This window comes from Monodelphis domestica, chromosome 5 (assembly GCF_027887165.1).
Source record: "Monodelphis domestica isolate mMonDom1 chromosome 5, mMonDom1.pri, whole genome shotgun sequence".
Classification (NCBI taxonomy): domain Eukaryota; kingdom Metazoa; phylum Chordata; class Mammalia; order Didelphimorphia; family Didelphidae; genus Monodelphis; species Monodelphis domestica.
The window spans coordinates 227,576,437-227,585,585 of NC_077231.1; the positions used below are offsets into that span (position 1 = coordinate 227,576,437).

General features: G+C 38.0%; 1 long non-coding RNA gene across 1 annotated transcript; it reads left to right on the forward strand.

Moving 5' to 3' along the window:
• The first annotated feature begins 2,414 nt into the window (after nt 1–2,414).
• LOC100017720 (uncharacterized) lies at nt 2,415–8,220 on the forward strand. Its single transcript, XR_008911922.1, has 3 exons — nt 2,415–2,571; nt 7,022–7,070; nt 8,009–8,220. It is a non-coding gene; the product is annotated as an uncharacterized LOC100017720 (long non-coding RNA).
• Nucleotides 8,221–9,149: the final 929 nt, after the last annotated feature.

Sequence of the window (9,149 nt, forward strand, 5' to 3'; positions counted from 1 at the left end):
ATTTTTATGTAGTTATTATATACATTGTTTCCCTGTTACTGCTCATTTGCGATTTGCTTCAGCTTATATATTTTCATGCCACTATGGATTCATTATCATTGTTTATTATAGCACAGTAATATTCCTTTATATTCATGTACCACAATTTTTTTAGCTATTCCCCAATTAATAGGAATCTTTCTACTTCTGTGTTACTACAAACAGCAGTAAAATGTTCACTAGGAATATTTTCCTCTTTGATTGCTATAGGAATTTCTTTTTTTTGCTCTATGGATATTTCTGTCCAGTGATTAATATTAGTTATTAGAATCTTAAAATTATAGAATTTAGAGCTGAAGTTGACATTAGAGATCATCAACTTGAACTATCTCATTTTATAGATTGAAAAGTAAGTTTAAGTTATTTGCTCAGGGTCATAAAACTAGTAAGTAAATATATCTTGGTTGAATTCAGGTGCCTTGATTTCAAATTCAGCACTTTTCCCATTCTAGCACCCTTTCTCTATGGAACAATGATGAAGAAATATTAATACATTCTTATTTTTGAGTCTTCTTTCTTTTTTTAAGATTCCTTGTAAACCATCACGCTTTTCTGTATTTGTTATTTGCAAGTTGCAGTTCCTTTTGTTCATGTAGTAATAGCCTTCAGGACCTGCCAATCTCAATAAAATTTCAAGCAAAGTTATTGCTATCTCCCCATTATTGATAGACATTACACTTTATGAGAATTATATGGCCATTTCTGTGGCTCTAGTGGGTCCTCCACATAACATTCCCTTTTAGTCTGCCCAACATTTATGAAGTTCCTGTTATTTGCTAGGTATTGTGCTAATTATTGAGGATACCAAAAGGGGCCAAAGATAGCCCTTACTCTTAAAGAGCTTACAATCTAATAGGGGAGATAAGAAACAAACAAATATATACAAACAAACTCTATACAGGATAAATAAACACTCAAAAGAAGGAAGGCACTAGAATTAACAGGGTTTGGGAAGAGCTTCTTGTAGATGATGGGATTTTAGTGAGATTTAAAGGATACTAGGGAAACCAGCAGGCAAAGATGGAGAAAAAGAGTATTTCAGGCATGGGGGACAATAAGACAAGCCAATTCCCCTAGTGAGAAGCTAGTTATCTAAACCTCCCCCCCTTCAAGGCTCTAAGAGTGACTACCTGTGAGTGGTTAGGAATGTCTTTAAAATGCTCTTCATTTGAGGCACCTCCTTTCCAGGGCATTTTCCCTAGTTTCAGTCTTACAATTACTGTTAACATCTTCCCTATACCACTGATTAGTGCCCCCCATATCATTTAACCAAGTAACATCAACTGGTTTTTACAAAGGGATAGTTTATTGTGAAGTTACAACATGAAGTAAAGTACTAAAACCTATCCCCACAACCCTGAGGGCATGCTCTTCTCTGTACCACCATGGTCCCTGGAAAGAGTTGGCTAAAACTTTAAGTGGCTATTGCAACGTATTTGTCCTCCTATGTTCTCTTCTGAATGAAATATAGCTGAAAGAGCCAATTGTATTCTTGCCTTCTAAATACCACACAGACTTTTATCTAATTCTGGGCTGGATCATTTGGGTCATTCCTCAAGGCTTTGACCAGTTCCCCTTGGCATGAACTCCAGTTCTGGGATCTCTGGTGTTCTTCCAATCTTTCAAAGTCTACACTATCTCAGTCCATTCTTTTCTCTCTCTCCAATTCCCCTCACCCCTCAGTAAGGCCATGTACTTGAAAGTATCATCTAGGGGGTAACTGGGTGGCTCAGTGGATTGAGAGTCAGGCCCAGAGATGGGAGATCCTGGGTTCAAATCTGGCCTCAGACACTTCCTAGCTGTGTGACCCTGGGCAAATCACTTGACCCCCATTGCCTAGCCCTTACTACTCTTCTGCCTTGAAACCAATACACAGTATTGGTTCCAAAATGGAAGGTAAGGGTTTAAAACAAAACAAAAACATAAAAAAGAAAGTATCATCTAGGTACCTAGTAGGAAAGGATCCAAGGCTCCTCACTGCCTAGAAGCCTATAGCAGTTTATCCTTTGAAAGGAATACAAGGAAGAAAAGAAGAAAAGAGACCAAATTGTCACCATGGGAACATGTCACCATGCCGTGTTCTGGTAAAATAACCAATCAAAAAGACACAGCCTATGAATTAGAAACATTAATAGAATACCTTTTAATGCATACTCTGATTTCATTAGACTGAGTATACCATACATGCTCATAGGGGTAGGGATCTTGTTGGTTAATCCACTGTTACAATCACAAGACCTATCTGGCAGATCATTTCTTGCTCCTTTCCCTTAAGCAGCTTTCTCCTTTACTATGACATTGCCATTATGAGCAGCTTATGAACTGGTAAACAAGACATTGTGACTTGTCAGTGTCAACTGCTATTCCAACAGGTCTGGAAAAGTAGAGGACGTTTTACCTCTTTAGATTCCTGTCCTAAGCCTCTTCCTTGGGCTCACTCAAAAAAGAGAACAAGAAGAAGAGGGGTCCAGAGCCTATCAATGGTTAATTGGTATCAGCTTGATCAATGATGACATGGAAACTAGCTAATAGGTAACAACCATCTTGCAAAGTATAAAGTATTTTTTTAATATAGTAGGTAAAGAAGTTCAGTAGAAAGAGACCTGAATTTGAATTTGGTATACCTATAATAGTTTTAAATCCTAATGCATAGCCATGAACAACTTTTAGAGACTCAGTTTTCTCATGTGTCTATTGGAGGTAATGATTCCTATACCATGTACCTCACAACATTGTTGAAAAGAAAGAAATTTTTAAGTTTTTAACTATTATCAAAACATGATATGTTAGGTCTGAATTTTAATAAAAATCCAAGATTTTTGTTTTTTTGTTTGAGAAAGATCTTCAAGGAAGAAGCTTGATAACTCCTAAATCCGGAGAATATCCAGAGAATGAACTGTTGCAGAAAGATGCCAGAAAACCCACACTACATCAAGAAGATCAAGAATGAACTTTGGGTGTGGTTGATTGAACTGAAGTTTGATTGAACATTTATTGTAAATGCACACTTTTATGCCAAGGGGACTGCCCCTAATTTGGCTTTCTGTCAATGCGCCTAGCAAAACATTGGTTTTGCTTACTTTCTTTTCTATTCCTTCCTAACCACTGTAGTTTCTTCTTAGAAAATTGAATATTGTATACATCTGTAGTTTGAAGTGCTTTTAGGACTACAAGATGATGATGTTAAATGATCAATGGAGAGACTGGTCTCCCAATGATCATCAGGGGGATTGTGAGTCTTAAAATTCCTCAGACTATACCTTAGATGATTTGGTTAAGCAAATTCCCCTATTGTAACAATATAGGTACTTGGTCAGGAATTTATTGAGAATTTTAAAATTACTCCACCCTGCTCAGACAGTGCCTTAGGGGAAGATAAAGTTGTAAAATTCCTTACTGAACAATGACAAGTCCCCAATTCATACTTATAGTGAAGCTAGAACCTTAAGCTAGGTCTATTTTTAGATCTAACACAAAAGGGTACTAAGTACCTATAAAGGTTAAATTAATCACTAAAAAGATCAAGCAACTTACAAAGGGCAAGCTTAGCAAAGAGATGTGAAATACTCAGAAGATATAATCTAATCAGAGAAGGTGATAACAAAAGAAGATGTGAACTAAGAATGGATAGTCCTCAGGAAAATGTCTACTGTGATTGTTAGATGTGAAAATTTAGGGGAGGTGACATAAGAGAAATTTCTCTTTAAAAAGAGCTGGCTCTCTGAACTTAGGGGGAGTTTGGAGTTAATTTGGAGGAGCTGGCTCTCTGAACTTAGTTGGAGTTTGGAATTAGTTGGAGGAGCTGGCTCTCTGAACTCAGTTCAGAAGTTGAGGATTTCAGTGAAGGACTGGAGTTTTGCTTTAAGACGATCTTGTGGTGAGTGATTAAAGAATGACTAGTCTCTCTTAAGGCTCAGGCCTAGGCCATTTGGCCTAGGCCCTTCATACTATTTACTCTCTCTCTCTCTCTTGCTCTCCCTTTCCTTAATTCCTTCATTTGTATTAATTAAAACCTCCATAAAATCCAGCTGACTTGGGTATTTTCATATTTGGGAATTTTTCCCATGGTGACCACTTATTTTTTATTTAAATCAAGACACTAAAAATTATCTTTACAGTTTTGGCAATTCACAGTCTTGAAACCCACATTTTTGTGGCTACAGGTCTCAGATATTTCAGAAGGCCCTATTATTGGAAATTTCTTCTGCATGTTCCTGTATCTCCTTGATGAGATTTGGGAGATACTCTGATGAAAAAAAAGTTTTTAGAGGGCATTTCATGGGGAGACCCTGGAGTCCTCCATCACCCTTAGAGTATTAGTAGGGAACTACTGGTTCCCAGTCTCCTTTCTTCAGTCTAGGATAATTTTGCCTCACTTTAAAATCCATGTCAAATTGCTTGCTATTTATAAAGCTTTAATGACTATAGTTTTTGAGCAAGAAACTATATTAGATTCTATGGAAGAGTGTGGAAGTCAGAGACTGCGGCACAAAGGTATGGTCCCTGTCCTCCAGGAGTTTAGAATGTAGTAGTGGGAATATGACACATAAATAACTACAATTTAAAATAAATGAATAAGGATTTTGTGAGTTGCACAGTTAAAAAAATACAAGAGTTCAGAGGGGGAGATCATGCCCAATTAGGATGAGGTATGTCACTACTATTCAAGTTCAAATCCAGTTGAAATAAATCTGCCAGCTCAATAAGTTTCATTTTCCTCAGTTCCTCATACTCCAGTGAGTAAAAATCGTAGTCTCCACAGAAACATAGAATGCATAGGCCAGTAGAGATGACTCAAAGTCAATTTGTTTTTTGTTTTCTACATGTCCCAAACAGATGAAGATGAGATTTTAAAGCTCCATTATGACAATGGAGTAGTTTTATTTCTCAGTCTTCCTCTCCATAGCATGGCAAAAGAATATTTCCATGAAAGAAATTTGATCAATACTACTTCACTGGGTAGAATTTTCCCCGAATCCAATATTTAATAGTCTAATAACAGCTTTCTTTCTTTCTTAAATTTATTTGTTCTCAATTTCAGGTAAACAAAATTTTGAACAATCTTTTAAAATTTTGAATTCTAGTTCTTCCCATCCTTTCCTCCCCCCTTCTGGAGGAGGCAAGTAACTTGAAATAGATTATAAATGTTTAGAAGAATTCACTAGTGAATCCATCTGGCCATGGGGATTTTTTCTTGTGAAGCTCATTGATGGTGTAGTGGTGGGTTAGACAGAGAGAGGGGTTTTAAAATGCTAGGAACAGGAAACTAGCTGCTGGAGGGGTCTGATTAATGTGTGGCCACTTCCTCCTTCCTCCACTAAGCTGGTCAATCTTAATGGAGTCTGGACTTGACCAAACTGAGTCAACCCCTCCAAACTTCTTTTTCTTTGAAATCTTCCCTTATTATTATAAACTTAGAAACAATGTTCTATATAATTAATGGCTACGTTGTTTCTTTGAAAGAAGGGTAGAGGGAAGAGATGGGAAACCCCTAATGACTTTTTCCCTATCAACTGTTGAAGGCTTTTTGTCACAAAGTCACTTCAGAGAAAGAGTTTGATTTTCCCCTAAGGGAAAGTGAGTTTAAATCAGCTGAGGTCTTCAGTGGGCAAGAACTTCTTTTGCTCAGTCAAGATAGAAAGGTATTGGAAAGGCAGTTCTCCCTCCCTGGCTCTTGTCACAGTCTCTGGTGAGAGAGTGAGAAGCACGTGAGAGAGAGTGACCAGACCTAGTTCTGGCCAAAAGTGTTTTCTCCTTTGAATCTTCTTTTGAATTCCATGGAATTCCCATCCACCGCTGGCTCATGACTGTTCTATCTGCTTCTTCTTGGATCCATTTTCATTACATTTCAGATTTTACTTTGCTTTTTGCCATTCTTCCTTGATTACAATGGTTTGTTCAGTTGAAGGAGTTATACCAGGAAAATTCTGGCTGGTGTTTTTTTCTCTTCAATAATAAAAACAGAATTGTGTGTATATAATTTTAAATGTAGAAATATAAATATAAATGCAAGCAAAGAGAGTAACCTGAATTAATAAGGACTAACAGCATTGATTTTACTTAAATTTATCTTTTGTAATTTATTGTTCACAAGAGCCATATACCCAAATATACTTTTCAGTATAGTTACTATACTCAAATTGTCAAAAAAGAAAAAAGAGAGACAGCATTCCTGGGGGCAGCTAGGTGGCTCAGTGGATTGAGAGTTAGGCTTGGAGACAATTGGTCTTTCATTCAAACCAGGCCCTGGACACTTCCTAACTGTGTGACCCTGGGCAAGTCAACCCATTATGCACTGTAAGGGTTGAAATTAATGGTTAGACTAAATATATAAAAATGTGGATGCCAAAAATATATTACTCAAGTCAGGATGACTTTTTATGTTAGTTGATTTACAAAAGGAGAAAGAGCAAAGGTAAGAGAAATTGAAAGAGAGTAGATAATTACTCCAGCCTGGTCCGAACCAGACAGGGCTTTAGAGGCCCCAAAAAAGGGGCCTTGTGTCACATAGCTAATAAGTACTGGCTCTAGTATTCAAACATCCATCTCCATTTAATAAGGTATAATTCATTAGAATTCATTAGTGGGTTAGCCATAATGAGAAGTTTTATTTTAAAAAATGATCGTTCTTATCCAGGAGAATTTAACATTGTATTTGAACTTTAGGTACCCATTGATAGAACAAAGGCTCACTGAGCTAGAAGGATTCTAGAGGATATTTAGTCCAAGTTATAGATGAGAAAACTGAGTTTTAGGTGGAAAAATTAATTTGTTCAAGTTCTTTTAGAACAAGAGAAAAGGTTTCCTAACTCCAATTTCTGTCTACTTCCTATTACACATCATTTCCTCAGTTTATAAAATACCATAGTTGATTGCCAGCAATACTGTCTCTAATCTGCACCTACTCTGTCCATATTCATAATGACTCCATTTAAATATTCTACTATTTATTAAAATCTCATTGTCTCCATGACTGTTCCAGGTAAACATGAGAGGAAGAAAAGTGGCAGAAAATGAAGAAAATCCTTCTGGTAAGGAATGTTTTTGAAAGGGCACAAATGTACACTTTTTGCTAGAATTTTAGGTGGCAGGAACATTCGAGGCTGGGTTGATCTCTTCCCCCACACAGATGTCAGAAACAACTCCTACTTGTTAGAGGAAGAGGAGTTCTCTTGAGCATTCTCTCCTTTAGCACAGATATTTGAGTTATTCAAGATTAGTAATGTTATCACTATATAAACTAGTATTAGCAGTAACTAGCAAGGTAACCTTTTAAGGTTTGCAAAACACTACCCACATTCTCATTTGATCTTCATGACAGTCTTAAAATAGAGTTGCTATTATTGTCCCCCTTTTGACAAGTGATGAACCTCCTGAGATTGTGATCTTTTAAGGGACTGGCCACTGGCCATAGACATATTCAGTCCCTGAGATGGGATTCTAACTAGGGTCTTCCTAATTCCGCAAAGAGCATATTATGTCACTCAGCTGCCTCTGTCATGTAGTATGACTTTTTATTGACTAGAGGAAAATCCTATTAAATGTAAGTTTGTAATGAAGTTAATGATCCATGGACTCAAGGAATCTAAGACCCTGAGGAGACCCAAGAGATAAGTTAGGGGTGGTAAATTAATTTGTCATGTAAGGAAACCAAAGCTCAAAGAAGGAAAGGGATTTAATAATCAATGTCATACAGGATGTTAGTGTTAAAACTAAAAGTTTAGACTAGGGCCACATCATGAAGTTTTGCTGAAGAAGACAAGACTTAATGGTAATGGCAATACTAGATCTCTGGTTAAGGACACTGAGAATGGGGTAGAGGAGTTAATTCTGAGGGATAGCTCTCACAATGAGTGTTCTACTGTAAAATTGGAGGTTTTCTTGGCAGTTTGAGAAACTGAACCCCAGAGAGAATCCAGATCATCTTGAAAGAATAGATTTGAGTTCCTAATAATGTTTCTTTCTGCAGACTCAGGAGAGGAGAGTCAGCCCCTACAAGAGCCCGGGTTGAGCTTAATCCTGGTGGGAAAAACAGGAACTAGGAAAAGTGCAACTGGAAACAGAATCCTTGGAAAGAATGTCTTTGTGTCCAAGCTTGGGGGAATGCCAATGACCAGGTTCTGCCACAAAGAAGAGCCAGAGCTTGGGTAGAGAAATAATTGAAATCATTGATACTGCTAATATTTTCAGCCCAGAGTGTGTTTACTGAAGGTCTAAATCTTTAAGAAATCACTCAATGTTATTGCCTCTCCTCCCCTGGGTCCCATGTGCCCCCTGGCCACTGTTCCTTGTGATCCAGCTGGGTTGATACACTAAGGAGGACCAGGATGCCATGAAGAGAGTGAAGGAGATCTTTGGGAATAATGTCATGAAGCACACGATCATCATCTTCACCTGCAAGGAAGATCTTGGCAGTGGCTCCCTGTAGGATTACATCCAGTTCACAGAAAGCAAGGCCCTGAAAGAGCTGGTTGCACAAAGTGGAGTTAGGGTCTGTGTCTTTAACAACCCAGCCACAGGGAAGGAGCAGAAAGAGCAAATGAAGGAGCTGATGGGCATGGTAACGAGGGTGATACAGAAGAATAGGGGCATGCACTACACCAATGAGGTGTACAGCTTAGAGGGAGAGCTCCAGTGGGCCAGCCAGGAGGTCAGGCTCAGAAAAATTGGGGAGAAACTGGCTGAGTACATGGAGCAGAATAAGAGGTCTCAGGCATCATGGGAAAGAATCTTCCTGAGACTCAGGTCTGTGTGAATTAAGAAAAGACTTCCCAAAACTATTGGGATTCAGCTTTGCCATCCTTAGTATCTTCCTCCTATGGCCACGCATGACCAGCAGTATTTAGAATGACAGCTTTGTGCATGACCAGTCTTAAATAGCTGCTGGTTTCTACCATCTTTATTAGTCACCATGGGAAATTGATCATGAACAAAGCCATCTGAACTTGATAGCCCTATCTCCCTCTGTAGGACTTTCTTTTTTAAAACCTTGCCTTCCATTCTAGAATCAGTACTGTATATTGGTTTCAAAACAAAAGAGTAGTAAGGGTTAGACAATAGAGGTTAAGTGACTTGCTCAGGATCACACATCTAGGAAAGTGTCTGATGTC